Source organism: Helianthus annuus, chromosome 12, assembly GCF_002127325.2.
Source record: "Helianthus annuus cultivar XRQ/B chromosome 12, HanXRQr2.0-SUNRISE, whole genome shotgun sequence".
Classification (NCBI taxonomy): domain Eukaryota; kingdom Viridiplantae; phylum Streptophyta; class Magnoliopsida; order Asterales; family Asteraceae; genus Helianthus; species Helianthus annuus.
In genome coordinates, this window is record NC_035444.2 from 7,813,558 (window position 1) to 7,830,751 (window position 17,194).

At 33.5% G+C, this 17,194-nt stretch overlaps 1 long non-coding RNA gene across 1 annotated transcript; it reads right to left on the reverse strand.

Annotated features, from left to right (window-relative positions):
* Positions 1-1,790: 1,790 nt before the first annotated feature.
* LOC110896356 lies at positions 1,791-7,182 on the reverse strand. Its single transcript, XR_002567856.1, has 2 exons — positions 7,103-7,182; positions 1,791-2,002 (listed from the first exon to the last, which is right to left on the reverse strand). It is a non-coding gene; the product is annotated as an uncharacterized LOC110896356 (long non-coding RNA).
* Positions 7,183-17,194: the final 10,012 nt, after the last annotated feature.

The window sequence follows — 17,194 nt, forward strand, 5'->3', positions numbered from 1 at the left end:
CCAACTTATAGGTACTTTCAATTTGAGAAATGGCTGAGCCATAATCGTTTAATCGAAAAGTCAAACTATAACTATGACGGATTGACTTTTGGCTAATGATCAAAGCTAGAACGAATTAGAGAAGGTTACGAATGCTTACAAGAGTCCTAATGAAGCTTAGGGATCACTATGAAGGTGCCTTGATGTCCAGAAAACTCCAGGAGTTGCCTTGTAAATTTTTGAAGTTTCAAGTTTTCTTGTTTTCTAACTCAAGAACTCAATTGTGGTGATTTTGATCAGATTTAAGGGTGTTTCTGATGTTGTGAGATGTTCACAAGTGTCCTTACATGCATGAGAGTTGATTGGAGGGTTTGGGAGGTGAAAATAGCTGTCATCAACTCATAAAACTGACCCAAAATCTGATATTTGCGAATTTCTGATGCTGGCAGGGTCACGCGGCCCGCTTAAGGCAGCCTAGGCGGGCCGCCTGGGGTCTGCAGTCCCAAACTTTGCTCAAATGTTGCAGTTTTGGTCCCTGTTCTTCGCAATCGAGGTTTTGGCTATTTATTTTGACCCTTAGACCTTCAAATCTGATTTTTAAGAACCTTGGGACATTTACCAACATGGTAATGTCCTCGGTTAACTTTGCGCTCACCCGAAAAGTCATGAAATTCGACGTTGATGCTTTTAACCCCTCAAGTACGGTTTTGGCCATAACTTTCTCATACGATAACGAAACTTCATGAAATTTTTACCACATATTCTAGTGAGTATATTCTAGCATTACAAAGCTTCGGGGCTGCTAAAAGATCACTCAGAGGTATAAATTCAACATGTTGACACTTTTAGTCCCTGTAGTTTGAAATTCCTTACTTTCGTGCATTTTCCGCTTCGTATGATCCATGATCTATCCGTTTAGGGTTATAAAAACCATGTAGGGTTATTATAGAGTCTATTTATCCATTGTTGACACTTTGGACCCTTACGTTCCATAGTTTTCACTGTTTGTCAACTTTAGTCCCTCTAAAGTATGTTTTCGCATATGCAAAGTCTATGACACGTGTCATTACATTAATGGTCGTAAATTTTCGAGGTGTTACATTTGAAGAAAGCACTGAAGTTCAACATCAGTGCTCAGGCTACAACAGTGGAACGTGAAGCAGTAGTTATCTCAAGTTTGTATTATATTGATTATCAGATGTTGCATATCTGTAGTTTGTATAGAACAGTGTTTATTGGTTGTTAGGTCGTTAGATGTCACTATCATGGTGATGTCAGCCAAGATGCTTCAGTAGTTTGGACTGCCTATAAATGTAACAGTACCCTGTACTGTTACATTTGATTGACTGAGTAGATTCTTCTTCTCTAGTCCAATCCTTTCATCTTGTGCAACCAACCTTGGGGTATCTGGCTGAGGGGGAGCTTAGTTTCTGTAAACATGCTGTAATCATTTGCTTTGTATTTTCAATCATTCGACTCAATGAAAAGCACTTGTTTACCAAACTATTTTCTTCCTTGATTGTGTTTATACAGTTTGTATCCATTTCCGCTGCACTTTACATTGTTACATATTCATTGATCTGTCAAGTTCATACAAACAAACACAATCATGAGAGCCTCAGATCTTAACAGAGTTCTTCTTAAAGTTGTTGGTTCTCAGCCAAAAGTTGTTTTCACTGACCAAGATCCAGCGATGAAGAAGGCTATTTCTGCTGTATTTGTTGACATGAGGCATCGGTTATGCATGTAGCATGTGATGCACTTGTAAGACCCTAACACGTAATTGACAAAATTCGCAGCGGAAGTTCATGCCATAAAATTTCTTTCATTATAAACCTTATGTCTTACTTGAAAGTTCACTTTTAAAATAACTCCTTTATATTGAATACATCAAACTAACTCAATTATAGAATAAAACATAACTTATGTATAACAAATTACATTCTTAGACACCCCGTACAATCCTTCATGTGACTCGGTCCATGATCTTTGTCCCTTGTTAATCCTCCGTGACCCGATCAACCTGCGCTCACCACATACATTCATAACGTTAGCACACATTATAAACATAAATAAGTTTCCTCCTTGACTTTTCACATCTCTTCATCATATTGGAACTCATGTTAGCATATTACATTCACTTTATAATGCATACTTTATACATCATCGTTCTTGACGATCATACCGTATCGTGTAGATCATAATCTTTTATCACAACGATTTACATTCTCATCCTTTCATAAATATACATGCCTTCCTTATCTTTCTTAATATCAAATTTATCTTAACATTGTTTATAAGGCTTTAGAAATTGATTAGAATGAGTTCCCTATACTTAGAGAGCCAAACCACATTTAAAAATTTTAAACGTTAGTATTGTAAGTTTAAAAAGTTGTTAAATATCATAATTTACCTCATACACCATCAAACAACAACATATAACAATTTTATCAATCCTGTCGTAGGCTACAGTCTACCGACCGTAGCTTACAGTCCATTAATAATCAATAAAACAGCCCCTCCAGTACCGTAGCCTACGCTGAGCCGTAGGTTACGCTGCAGCCCAGCTACAGATTAATCAACAAAACAGCCCTTCCAGTACCGTAGCCTACGCTGAGCCGTAGGTTACGCTGCAGCCCAGCTACAGATTTACCGGTTTAATCCTTTTTACGAAAACGGCCGTAACTTTCAAACCGTTTGTCTGTTTTACCTCCCGTTTCTTCCTACATGATCGTAAATTAACATTCTATCATGTGAACTTGAAATTTAACATCCGGGTTAAGGAAATTCTTAACTTATACATTTTCGGCTTATTATTTTTACGAAAACGGCCGTAACTTTCAAACCGTTTATCCGTTTTACTCGATTCTTTTTCCTACACAACCGTAATTTAATTCTCCATCACATGGAGTGAAAATCCAATATTTGGACTACCATAATTTACGACTTCTAAACCTTCAGCTTATTACCCTTTTACCAAATTTTGACCCGTTCATGCATATATCAACATAACTTGATTGTTTAACCTAAATTCCTCATGAACCTTATAATTTCAACGTCGTCTATCATATAAGGTCCCAATCACGGGTTTCTTACAACATCCCAACCCATTTCCACTTAAATTTTATTTTGACCCATTAAGGGTATTTACGCATTTTTAAGGACTTTGACTCGCAAAGATCATACTTTTCGCTTTCATACATGTCCGAAGTAATCATTTAATCTAATGGCTTGTTTCTAAACAACCTTTTAAAGTCATTCGCCCGATATACCTATCAAGGGCATTTTTGTCAACTTCGCTCCATCCTTTACAACAAAGGACTTCATTGCATATTTAGCCAATCTTACTACTTAACTATAACTCTAATTACACATACATGGCTCGGATCAAAGCTATGACCCGTTTTAATACTTCATCCGTTAAATTGCGCGTTAATAGCAACGAATTTCCTTTCGCTATTCATTTTATGAATTCACAACGCTTGACAAAACAATTCATTAGTCGATATCGCCAAATGGTGATATCTTCACCATTTGACCCGTTTTATCTAAATATCCATTTTATCCTTGTGGGATTTTAATTATCCATCATCCCATCCATGTAACTTATTCCTTTGTTAATTCACAACCAAAATTACCATAATACCCTTTTATCCCTTTTTAACCATCAAACTTAGTTTCTTTTCATGAACACATGTTCCGACCCGTATTGTCACACCCCGATTTCCACGTGTCTCACCGGTGGGCCCGGTGGGGGATTACCGTGACGTAGTTGGCAACAATATAGTCAAACCACACAATATATGAATGCACAGCGGAAGCATAAAGATAATTTTATTTCAACCATTGTTTGTAATATCAAATGTATTACGAATAGTCGAAAAGTATCCACAGGGGATCAAGTAAAAATATAAGCATTGTTCAACAGACGTAGGCATCTTAAGCTTGCGAGACTCTTTAGGATGCTAAGGAGAAATATCCAGCCAATTACGCATAGTACCTGCATTTAGTCTTTTTGGAAAATACGTCAGTTTACACTGGTAAATACATTCAACCGACACTTTTGAAAAATGTTTATTAAAATTGATTTGAATGCACAAGGCACAAACTCTTTTATAACTTGGGAGAATTATTTACATTTATAATCTTGTGAACGAATTACATGTTCCTTATGCGTTCAGTAGCCCGGATCAAGTCCGGGTTAAAGATCAATAGACACACCACATCGACTATTTATGCACTGACGAGTGTACGCCTACACTCCGCGCTTAGGTCGTGGCCATTTCGTAAAATGATGCCAGGGATATCCGGGACATGGTCATTAACCCCCCAAAGACTTTTAAGTAACAAGACTGTTTAAACGAGCCGATCAAATTTATTCAATTACCCACTCAATCGGTGGAGAATTTGATGCCCGATCAAGCGGTATACCATGTACCGTAACCCAAGCCCGTATAACGGAAAATAAGTTAAAAGTATTTACCTTTGCAAGTATAAGTCCTTAATCGAAATAAACAACAGATAGCATTTACTGGTCTCCTATTCTGGAACGAAGGTTTAATATAACCTATTAGAATCTTAACGGGTCTTTTAATTTAGCCGTAGCTTAGACCGGTCAGTTTCAAGGATAGATACGGTTTAATCGCGTGAAAGGCGAAAACCGCGAATGGAATGTGATTTTGGACCCAACAAGTTTGAAGACTTGTTTTATATGGGTATAATAATCACACTCTGGATTTTGGGGTCAAAACAATATGGTTTGACCCGTTTCGGCTAATTTATGTAAACTAGTTACATAAGCCGAACCGTGCGCGCAAAAGGCGTAGCGGGTAACCGTAAGAGTCCTACACTGTTTTTCTAAGTCAATATACTTTAAAGAGGTTGTGGTATCAGTAGGATACCTTCCATAATGCCCGTAACAAGTTTAAGTTCATATTATGCCCAGTAGGGGTATTTCGGTCTTTTTAAAGATTATAAAAGAGGTTTCTGAGTTCTACAGGAAATCTGGGTTTCCCGAACAGTTTATAAAGTCTAAAATACTTTATTTATTATTTAAAATCAGTAGCAACTGGAATCGGGTCAAAAGACCTTGTAGAACTCAAGTTATGGCCGAAAAGGGTATATTCGGTAATTACCGTACCGATGCCATAACCGCAGGTTATGAGCAGGTTAAAAATAATAAAAAATCTTTAAAAATCCCAAAATATTATTTTACATCAGTGAGTAAAAGGTTTGGTGTCGAAATCCGGGTTTAGATAGGCGTTATGCTAATTGCGCTATTAAATTACTAAAGTTTCTGTAATTTGCGCTATTTAGCATAACTCCTATTCTGGACCTCAGATTGACGTGAAATTTTAGGGACATGCTTAGAAATCAGTAACCAAGGTTATGGTTCTTTCACATGTCCGAAATTCTCGTTTTAAATTAAAAAGGGCGTTACGGTCAACTTTTAAGCATTTAACGGAAATGTGTAAAAGACTCGGACAAACAACGAACCGGTCAAAGAGGGTTATACCATCATGTAACCTGGTCCTAAGAGAGTCCTAAGGCATATCTAAATCAAACTTTAACGGGTCAGAACTGAAGTCAAAGCAAAAGTCAAAGCTTTTGCGACTTTCGGCTCCAAACCGGGTCAAAACATTAAATGGTCGGATCAAACAAGCTTAGATCAGTTAATATACTTATTATCATGTTTTATGAGTGTTTAAACAGGTTACACATCATCTACATTACTAATTACGCATTAAATCGCAAAGTAGCATTTCTGTTGACTTTTTCTAAACATGTTTGACTCGATATTCTGACTAGTTAGAGTGGGAATCAGTGGGTGCCCTTTTAGGGGTTTAACGCCCACATGATTACCAACATATAACTATCTTTGATTCGACAAACCACTGGACCATTTGTGATTTATCGCAAAGTTAATCGTTAATTACGACGGATTGACTTTTAAGCTAAACTATGCATAAACTAAGCCACAAAAGGGTAGACACACTTACAGAAGCTTGGTGCACGACTAGGGATGATAGAAGAATGGTTTAGAGCTCCAGAGATGAACTAGAATGCAGATTTGAGGTGTGTTTCAATTGTGCACAATGCATTGGCTTTTATAGTGAAAAACTTAGCTCAAGATCATTACAACTCAACCTACAAGGGTTCATGGATGATCAGCAGGTGTCCTAAAGTGCTAGGGGGCATGTAGAGGGCGCCCATGCTTCAATAAATGCTTCAATGATCGTTTATAAGCTTAAACATTGAATCTGTCCAAAGTTTCTGCATCTGGGACTCGTACGCGGCCCGCATTAGGATTCAGCAACTCGGACGCGAGCCGCATGAATCCTAATGTCAGAAAACAAATCAGCAGCTAGCTCGCGGCCCGCATTAAATCACCCATAACCTTAACGCGGCCCGCATTAGACCTGATTTCCAAGATTTTCAAATCTTTTGTAATGATTAACCTGACCTTTCGGTTTCGAAGGGGTAACTTTGCGATTTGGCTCTCGATTATTTACAATGAAGGGCCTCGTGAATTTTACCCGCATTGTTAAGTCCCCGGTTAGTTTAATTACTATCCGAAAAGCCTTAACTTTTATTGTTGACGCTTTTAACCCCTCTCATACGAATTTGCTCATAACTTTCTCGTTTTAAAACGGAACTTCGCGAAATTTATATCGTATATTCTAGTGAGCGTATTTTACTGTTACAAAGCCTCGGGTTCGTCAAAGGGTCACTCAGAGGTATAAATTAAACATGTTGACACAATTAACCCCTGTAGCTTGTAATCTCTCACTTTCTCCCGCGTTTCGCTCCGTACGATCCATGATTTATTCGTTTGAAGGTACGAGCATCATTTAGGGTTACTATACAGTATATTTACCCTTCGTTGACATTTATAACCCTCGAATTTACATACTTTCAAGGTTTGTCAACTTTAGTCCTTTATTTAATATTTAATGCCACGTGTAAACTCAAGACACGTGTCAATACATTTTTGGACACAAAATTTCGAGGTGTTACACGTATCAAAACTTGTCGGAACTTCATACCTCATTTATAAACTTATCATATTCATAATCTATACAATGAATAGGTATTCTACAAGGAAGGCGTAAGCTTAACTTACCTTGCATCCGAGTACGCTTCCCGTGCACATAAGTTCCATTTGACCCGCTTCTTTCCCAAGCTTCCATGTCGCTTATCAAGCATCAAATATCATATATCATTCTCAAGATAGTTAGCTTATTCATCATTCATCACAACCTTTTCATTACACGGATCTTATATGGAATTTATCATTCAACCTTATAACATGCTAATCTATCATTTCTTATCTGATTTCTTTAAACATTCACACACGTGTTTGATTCCAAACATCATTAACATAAGTAAATCATCAATTTACATCACATTATCTAAAACCCACTTCATAACTACATTATTAATCACTTATTAGTGATCTAAACTTAAGTTCTTCATAATATCATCATACCCTTGGTGTATGTACTACCTTCTAAACATAAAGTACAACTAGTTCATGCACAATCTCCTAATCTCATACATAATTCATCAAATTCCACTTCCTAATCAACATGAATCATTCATGCATAAACATCAAACATATCATCCTCATATTTCTCCTAATTCATCTAACAAGAATTCATGATACCCACATAATACGTCAATCTTTCAACAAGACTTGGACATAGGTGGTGATTCTAGTCACCATCTTCACCCTAACTAACGGGTTTCACCTCTACTCATCAAATTAACACAAACCATACGTAACCCATGTTCTATACGATGATTCTAACCCTTATACATGATCAATTTCATATTAACTCACGGATTTGAACATAACCCACTTCACACATGATCACCAATCTTAGATTTAAGACATACCTTATGATCCCCTCGTGAAGGTGATCATTAATCCGTGTTCCTTCTTGAATTTGAGCTTCGATTCACCCTTCAATTTGGTGATTTAGTTGAATTAGGGTTTGGAGCTCTTGAGAGCTCCTGAAGCTTCAAGAACACGCACGTATGTGTGTTTGTGTGTGTGTATAGACCTTTTAATTAGTAATCAACTTTCATCTGTTCCACTTTAGCCCCTCGGGTTTGCCTTTAAAACATAACTGACACTACCTTCCTCTTTTAATAGTTTTTACCATACAATTTACTAGGTTAAATAGGCTAGTCATTTATTTCATGATATGTCATATAGGAACATACGGCAAACATAAGCATTCGGGTTTTGGGGTGTTACAAGTCTACCCCCCTTAAATGAGGTTTCATCCCCGAAACCTTTCTCATTTCCTCTTACACACACACATCTATGTTTGACTTAATAGTCACATTATAATTATAAGTAATCGTCCTATCTCATTTCATAATTATTTATACACTTGACTTCTTCTTAACAAGTCTATACTTTCAATGGCATACTTTCACATAACATTCTCATTTCCTCGACCCGTTAGTAGCAGGTCAATATACATATTCATTTAAACTTATAATAATGCTTACCTTCATATGATCCGTTTAAAATAGATTTAATACCTTCGCCTCATCCTTTAAGATTCCATTCCATGCACATGTTGTATAACATTTAACCATTGTTTTGTTATCAAAATAAAACTACTATTTCATAGTCACGTCTACATGCTTAACTCCATAGTTAACATCATTCTACATTTTCCTTAGTTATGGTACAATACATACCCTTACGTTACCTTCAACTCACCTTATTCATTCTACATTACTATTCCTCTCATTTCGTGCATTTACTTAATTTGCATAAATATACGTATCATGCACATTCATCATACGAGAGTTTAACTAATACTCGTATATTTTACTTAAAACCTTTAAGATTCACTTCTTAAAGACATAGTTTTCATTCTTATGTCAACTATTAGAAATCAAACTTTCCATATTATACCATGCCCATTCCAACATTCATTTCATAGGTCATACTCAATTTACCAATTCATACTTATCCAACATAAGTTAAACTTTTTACTAACCTCATCTCATATCATTCATCGACAATCCATAACCCAGATCGATTCGCATTCTTCACGTGCACTAGCCGTACCAGGCTAGATTTCATTCATCCGTGCAATGTGCCTTCGCTCGTGCACAACCTCCCACAAAATCGATGGGTTTCATCACCTCTAGGTTCTAACATTATCGTCAACAAATTTAACAGTTTGCACTTTTTCATTCAAACATTCCTTACATCATTTCGGCATTCTAAACAAAACCTACCCTTCTTGTGCGTACTTAAATCATTGTCCGGGTATTAGCCCGTCATTCATTTTGACTCCCAATAGTTGATTACCAACACATTTAACACATAATTTATTCAAAACTTCTTTCTTTCATTTTAAATTTAAAATTTAGGTTTGCGTGCCAATCATGATCATTCTTTCATTCAGTTACTTTACATTTACTCACATGATTCGTTTGACACAACCACGGTCAAACTCTTGACACATCGCGATGTGGGCTATTTTCATCATTTCTATATTTTATACTCGTCCTGCGGACACAATCGTAGCATCCATACCTTTCATTATTTCTATGTTTTGAATCCGTCTAGCGGTTTCAAACATACCATTTATACATTCTCTTCCTTCTATGCTTTGAATCCATCTCACGAATTCAAACATATCATTCACATCTTTTATTCCTTACATATGTTGAATCCGTCTCGCAGATTCGGACTTATCATTTCTACATTTCATTCCTTAAAGATGTGTAACAATGTTATCCATCCCGTTTAGCTAAACTTTATAGAGAACAAAAACAGAATCTCCATGAATGGCTTCTTCTGAAGTTTTGTGGTTTTTGTATATTTTGGCGTTTATATTGAGGATGTTGTTCATTGCATAGAGTGAAAGTTTATTGAGAAGATTGTGTATATCAAAGAAACATGGATTTGAATCTTTAATATTTTTGGCGTTTATAAGATGAATGGTGTAGAGAAAAATATAGGTTTTTGTGGTTTTGGTTTGGATTTTAGTAATTCTGACAGTTTGTTTATATAGGAAGTTTTTGGCGCGTTTTTTAGGCGCGATTTTTATTGCAGTAAATGCTAGTAATAAAGTTACGTCGTTTTAGTACTGTTTGTTCAACTTTATCGGTTAAAAACAAAGTTTGGCGTTTTATATCTATGGCGTTATATTATGATGAAGTGTATGTGTGTTGAGACGGATTTTAATAGCGTGAGTTTGGCGTTTTATGTTAAGTCAAAAGACCCTTTTACCCTTAATGAAGCGCGCCAGATTAATAAAAGTGATTTTATTTACGAAAATGCCACCCCGTCATCTAGTCCATAGATTGTTTTGATCTGATGATTCATAAGCGTTCTCTCTGTTCTCACACTTTTGAGCGTTTTCTCTAAATCCCGACCCTATATATATATATATATATAATTTGTATATAATTTTTATAGAAATTTAATAGTAAAACACAATTTAAACTGACTTAGACAATACTAGTGGGTTGGCTTGTGTGATACGGCGAGTACCACCAAGGCTCTTTTGAATACCACAATCTAACCCGACATACCTTAAACTTTGATTATATTTGTGCATTATTGTTTTTATTATTATTATTATTATTATTATTATTATTATTATTATTATTATGTAAATATTTAGTAATTGTATACTTACACATTTAAAAAAAATAGTACTACGCCATGAGGCGAGTGTCACAAATATTCTTTAAGAGAAATAATGTATTATTTAGGAGAAATTTATTAAATGAAGACAAATTAATTAGGAGATTTTTAAAAAATAAAAGCAAATTAGGAACTATTGCATAGTGCACTTATACTTTAGGCAACCAAATTTATCTTTTTTTGAAAGGTGTTAATTATTCACGAATGTCGGGAGTTCTAGCATATGTTGTCTTAACCGGGTCTGCGCTAGAGCGCCCACTCGCATAATATATCCCCAATTTAAACCCTTCAATGAGAAACCTTTATCACCCAGACTCGAACTTAAGATCTAGAGTGAAAAACTCAACCGGACCCACTATAGATGGAACTTAAATACTTATAGCCACCACTAAACCACTAGTGGATGGCTAACAAAATTTGTGGTAGGCACTTAAACTCTGAGGTAAGTTACAATTGTCTCCTCAAATGTATCAGAGTTAAAAAAATCTTTTAGTAGTAAAAATATTAATAAAATATTATAGAAATTAAAATTGTAAAAAATGTTTTAAAATGTCTGAGAGGATATTAACGGGAACTAGAACCGTTCAATAATTCCAACAAAATAAAAAATGAATTGATAAACAAACCATCAATCATTCAATCAGTCAATGTTTGTCTCTATAGGGAAAAGATACGTTAATCAAAATTCCCATAGCTTCGTTAATTCTTGCCTATTTGATTTGCGTCTGATTTGAATAAAAATCGTTTTCTATATTTGCTTATGATTTATCTGGAATATTAGTAACTTTGTCATTGAAAGGTTTGTTACAGCCAATGTTTTAAAATTCGGTTTTTTAATCATATCGGATTAGACACAAAAATGGTTTAACTGTGAATCGGGTTGTGTCGGACGGTTCAACCAGGTTGACTAGTTAATTGTATAATTTCATAAATTACAACATTAACTCAAAAAATAATCTAAAATTAGATTAAAATGGAAATCTGGAACGAACGATGGGGTGATGGAAGTCTGGAACAAGTCACGAATGATGGAGTGATGAAGCAAGTTTTGAATTTTGATCGATGGAGATAAAATATTAAAAGTTGTTAGGTTAAAACTAAGAGTAAATATGGAGATGAGAGGATAAAAAGAAAAATTCTAACCCAAAAACATACATGAGACGGTACCAATAAAAAGTCTATGCCGTTTCTCCTACTTACCGGGGTGTTTCGGACCGGATTTACATCCGAAAATGGTAATACGGTATAACCGGCCGGTATTTACCGGTTTTTAAAACATTGGTTACAGCAGAATGTTTATAATGAAAGTCTGTTTATCATAAATATTAATTAATATTTCTGATCTTAAATTAGTATTAAACTTTGTAAAAGTCGATTAATTGATTATCGTTATATACCGAGTGTTCTATTTAATAAATATTATTTAATAATAATGTATATTCTTCAATAAATAAATCAGTAAATAATTCTAATGATACTAATATTTGTATTAATTTTAGTTGGTTATATTGTTTTTTAAAACTTTAGGGTTTAATATTACTATTGAACAAACCATAAGGTGTAAATTGTAATTCCTTAAATGTTAGAGTTAGTTTTGAAATTTTATATAAAATGCACACTAATGATTTTGTCTGTCACTTTCGCACCGCTACACCAACCATTCGGCTACACATCTATTTTTAAAGAATCATGTTAAAAAATAACATGTCTAAGGTTATTTTTACTATCTTAAATGATAATCAAGTGTGTATGCCTTTTAATTTATGAACCGGCGTGGATTTTCATTTGAACAAACATATCACCTATTTTTTATGTTGACGATTAATCAACATGTCTTATGAACCGATGCGATCGTTCACATGGTGATTAGATGATAAAAATAAGTTGAAGGATCATAACTTTTTTACAAGGAGTATGACCATTACATAAAAAGAAAAACCACATATTAATATAGACCTTTCGATACTTGTTTGTATAAATAATCAAATAAAAAAGAAACATATTTAGTATGTTATTTCACGATGGGCATATATAAGCATTTATGTCCTTTCCTTAATTTGCATGATGAGAACAAAACAATAAAGGGGTATTTTTCATAACCAACTTTGATGGTAATTGAAAATTCACATATACAGCGAAAACGTTTGATGTTTGTGATTTTTTTTTTCAATTTAATTATTTTACATCTATACAATTACAAGATGGGGGAATAGTGCCAGGCAGCTGCCTGGCACTCCCCCATTGGACCAACGTTTTTTTCATTCTATTTTATTTCCAGATTAAAATTACGCTTTCGTCCTTCGTTTAAAAATACGCTTTTGCCCCCAGCTTAAAATAAAATTATAATTTTGCCCCTAGCTCAAAATTACGCTTTTGCCCTCGGTTCAAAAACTCATTTTTAATTTTGGTTGGCACTCCCCTATTGGACCACCAGTTTTATTGTTTTATATTCGTTTAAAATTACGATTTCGTCCTTAATTTAAAATAAAATTATGTTTTCGCCCCCACTTCAAAATAAAATTACCAAGATGGGGGAATAGTGCCAGGCAGCTGCCTGGCACTCCCCCATTGGACCAACGTTTTTTTAATTCTATTTTATTTCCAGATTAAAATTACGCTTTCGTCCTTCGTTTAAAAATACGCTTTTGCCCCCAGCTCAAAATAAAATTATAATTTTGCCCCTAGCTCAAAATTACGCTTTTGCCCTCGGTTCAAAAACTCATTTTTAATTTTGGTTGGCACTCCCCTATTGGACCACCAGTTTTATTGTTTTATATTCGTTTAAAATTACGATTTCGTCCTTAATTTAAAATAAAATTATGTTTTCGCCCCCACTTCAAAATAAAATTACATATTTGTCCCTCGCTCGAAATTACGATTTTGCCATCGGTTAAAAATTATGATTTTTTCTCCAGATTACAACTACAATTTTGGCCCCAGTTCAAAATAAATTTTTCCTTTCGCCCAAACTAAAAATGACGATTTCGCATTTTCGCCCCTTTCAAAAATTATTATTTCGCCTTAAGTTTAAAAATATGTTTTTGCCCGGTTCAAAATAAAACTATGCTTTTGCCCCCTATTCAAAATTACGATTTTGCCATCAGTTCAAAATTTTGAATTTGCCCGAGTTCAAATTAAAAATATAGTTTTGTCCCCAGCTTAAAATAACGATTTTGTCCTTAGTGCAAAGTTATATTACGATTTTGTCTCCGGTTCAAATTTATAGTATTGTCATCACTTTAACTTTTGGCAAATTACGATTTTACCCAAGTCAACAAATACAACTTTGCCCTCAGTTCAAATTACAGTATTGCTATCGTTTTAGTTTTTTAGCAAAATTATAAAAGTGTTTTTTTATATTAGTTGATTGGATTTAATTTTTTTTCCATGTCAAGGAGCTTTCTAAAACTCACTCATTAATCCTTACAAGCTACAGTTTTGCCCTGAGCTCTGAACTACGGTCTTGTCATCGTTTTAGTTTTTTTTACTAACAAAACTATAATAGTGTTTTTTTCATTGATTGATAATTATTTGGCCATCGCCCCGCAACGCGGGCGGTGGCATTAACTAGTTATGTACAAAAGGTGATCAATAAGGTATTATAACCATTTCTTTGACGCAACTTTTCATTTAGAGAGGCGACCATTGTTAAAGGTTGTTGTGAAAGGTTTTGACTTTTTGAAAGGGTGTGACCATTGTTAATGTTTGTTGTGAAAGGTTTTGACTTTTTGAAACGGTGTGATATATTTAAAAGTAGTGACTTTTTTGTAAGAGGTATGATATATTTATAGGTAGTTTGAAGGATTATGATTTTTTGTGTATATATGACTGGTTGTGACTTTTTGTAAGAGTGTGATGTATTCAAAAGTAATTTGAAAGGTTGTGACAATTTAAAGGGGGTGCGATATATTTTAGGCAAATTGGAAAACAATAATCATATCTTTCTGAAATTGGCCGATAATAATCCCAAGTCAGTTGTTAGCCAATAATTATCCAACCTCGTCCAATTTTTTTGTAAAATAGACTGCCGTTAAAATAAGCTTAACGGAATTAAGTTTTTTTCTGAATTACAAACCGATGTTTTAGGGATTTTGATCAGAACGAGGATACGAGTCGATAGATGTAAAACTTACCTTGAAATTGTGTTCGAAATGGCTTGAATTTTGTTAATTGGAAGTTAAACACCCGAATTGAAGCACCGTTTTCGTGGGTTGGGGGCAGTATTTCGAGGTAACTTTTATATCAATCGACTCGTATCCTCGTTCTGATCAAAAACCCTAAAACATCGGATTGTAATTTGGAAAAAAACTTAACTCCGTTAAGCTATTTTAACGGCGGACTATTTTACAAAAAAAAAATGGACGAGGTCGGATTATTATTGGCTGATAACTAACTTGGGATTATTATCGGCCAATTTCAGAAAGATAAGATTATTATTTTCCAATTTGCCTATATTTTAAAGTTATGATTTTCTTGCAAGGGATTTGATATATATAAAAATTAGTTTGAAGAGTTGTGAGTTTTTGAAAGGATGTTATTCAAACCATTATATCTTAAGTTACTTTTTCTACATATATAATAGTAGTTAATACAAGTTAAAAAAAGTGTTACCACATTACTAGGGTATGCATACGCAAGAGTTGCGATTCACTTAATTCGTTTGGTCAGGATCAAGCCCCTTTTTTACAAACGCATAGTTTGTTACTCTTGAGATATTTAGAGGATAATAATTCTCTATAGAGTTAATTACACAAATGGGTCATGTGGTTTATACATAATTTCGCCTTAGGGTACTAACTTATTTTTTTAACAGGTTTAGGTTCTATGGTTTCAATTTTGTAACACCTTTGGGTACTAACACCAAAATTAGTTAATTAATGACTAAAATACCCTTGCATTTTTTTAAGTTTATCAATGTAACACATTTGAGTACTAACACCTAATTTTATTTAAGTTTAAATCAATTTTACAAAATTTATTTATTTTTTTATTTTCATTATTTTATTATATCTCTTAATTAACATAAACTCTATTTATTTTTTTTTATTTTCGTATTTTATTAAATTTCTTATTTAACATAAAATCTACTTGTTACACCAGTATTTTTTTTAAATAGATTTTTTAAATAAAATCTACTAGCTATATAGTTTTATGTAAATTAAATTTTCATTTTCAATTTTGGATTGAAATGATTGATAATAATAAATATCTTTCATGTAAAAAAAATTAAGCCTTTTTTTAACTCGTTTTTTTGTACATTTACATTTTACTATTTTAGAAAGATATTTAATTTACATAAAACTATATAGCTAGGTATTTTAGATAAAACTATATAGCTAGGTAATTTAGATAAAACTATATAGCTAGGTATTTTAGATAAAACTAAAAAAAATTAAGCCTTTGTTTAACTCGTTTTTTTTTGTAAAATAGATTTTTAATTTACATAAAACTATATAGCTAGTAGATTTTACTGGTGCAACTAGTAGATTTTATGTAAATTAAATATTTTCTAAAATAGTAAAATGTAAATGAACAAAAAACGAGTTAAAAATGGCTTAATTTTTTTTACATGAAAGATATTTATTATTATCAATCATTTCAATCCAAAACTGAAAATTAAAATTTAATTTACATAAAACTATATAGCTAGTAGATTTTATTTAAAAAATCTATTTAAAAAAAATACTGGTGTAACAAGTAGATTTTATGTTAAATAAGAAATTTAATAAAAATATGAAAATAAAAAAAAATAAATAGAGTTTATGTTAATTAAGAGATATAATAAAATTATGAAAATAAAAAAATAAATAGATTTTGTAAAATTGATTTAAACTTAAATAAAATTAGGTGTTAGTACCCAAATGTGTTACATTGATAAACTTAAAAAAATGCAAGGGTATTTTAGTCATTAATTAACTAATTTTGGTGTTAGTACCCAAAGGTGTTACAAAATTGAAACCATAGAACCTAAACCTGTTAAAAAAATAAGTTAGTACCCAAAGGCGAAATTATGTATAAACCACAGGACCCATTTGTGTAATTAACTCTTCTCTATAACTCCTGATTAATGTTAATTGCACACACCGATTGATGATGTTAAATCACCACCAGCTTGTACGAAAGTCATGTCTTTTTGTAAAAAAAAATTAAATAAAGATACCCAGGGGCGGAACTACAATACAACCAGCCTGGTCCCGGGACAGGGCTCAACTTTGAACGGTAGTGTAAATTTATTTATTTTTTTCGATTTTTATACAAAGGATACTCATAAACAACTACGAGGACACCTATAAGACGATCTGTAGTTGAAGATGAGATGAAATGGAGGTTTTCCGTTCGACGGAAACGAAAATTCCGATAGATGAAAACTTGCAGCGGTAGCTGTTTGGAGAAGACGGAGTCACTTTGTCCTTTTCCCATTATCCAATATTTTAATAACTAATCCAATATTCTCACACATTTGTAACTTGTACTTTTAGGTTTAAAATATGCACATTACTTATGTTTTGACAAATTTAAAGTGGCCAG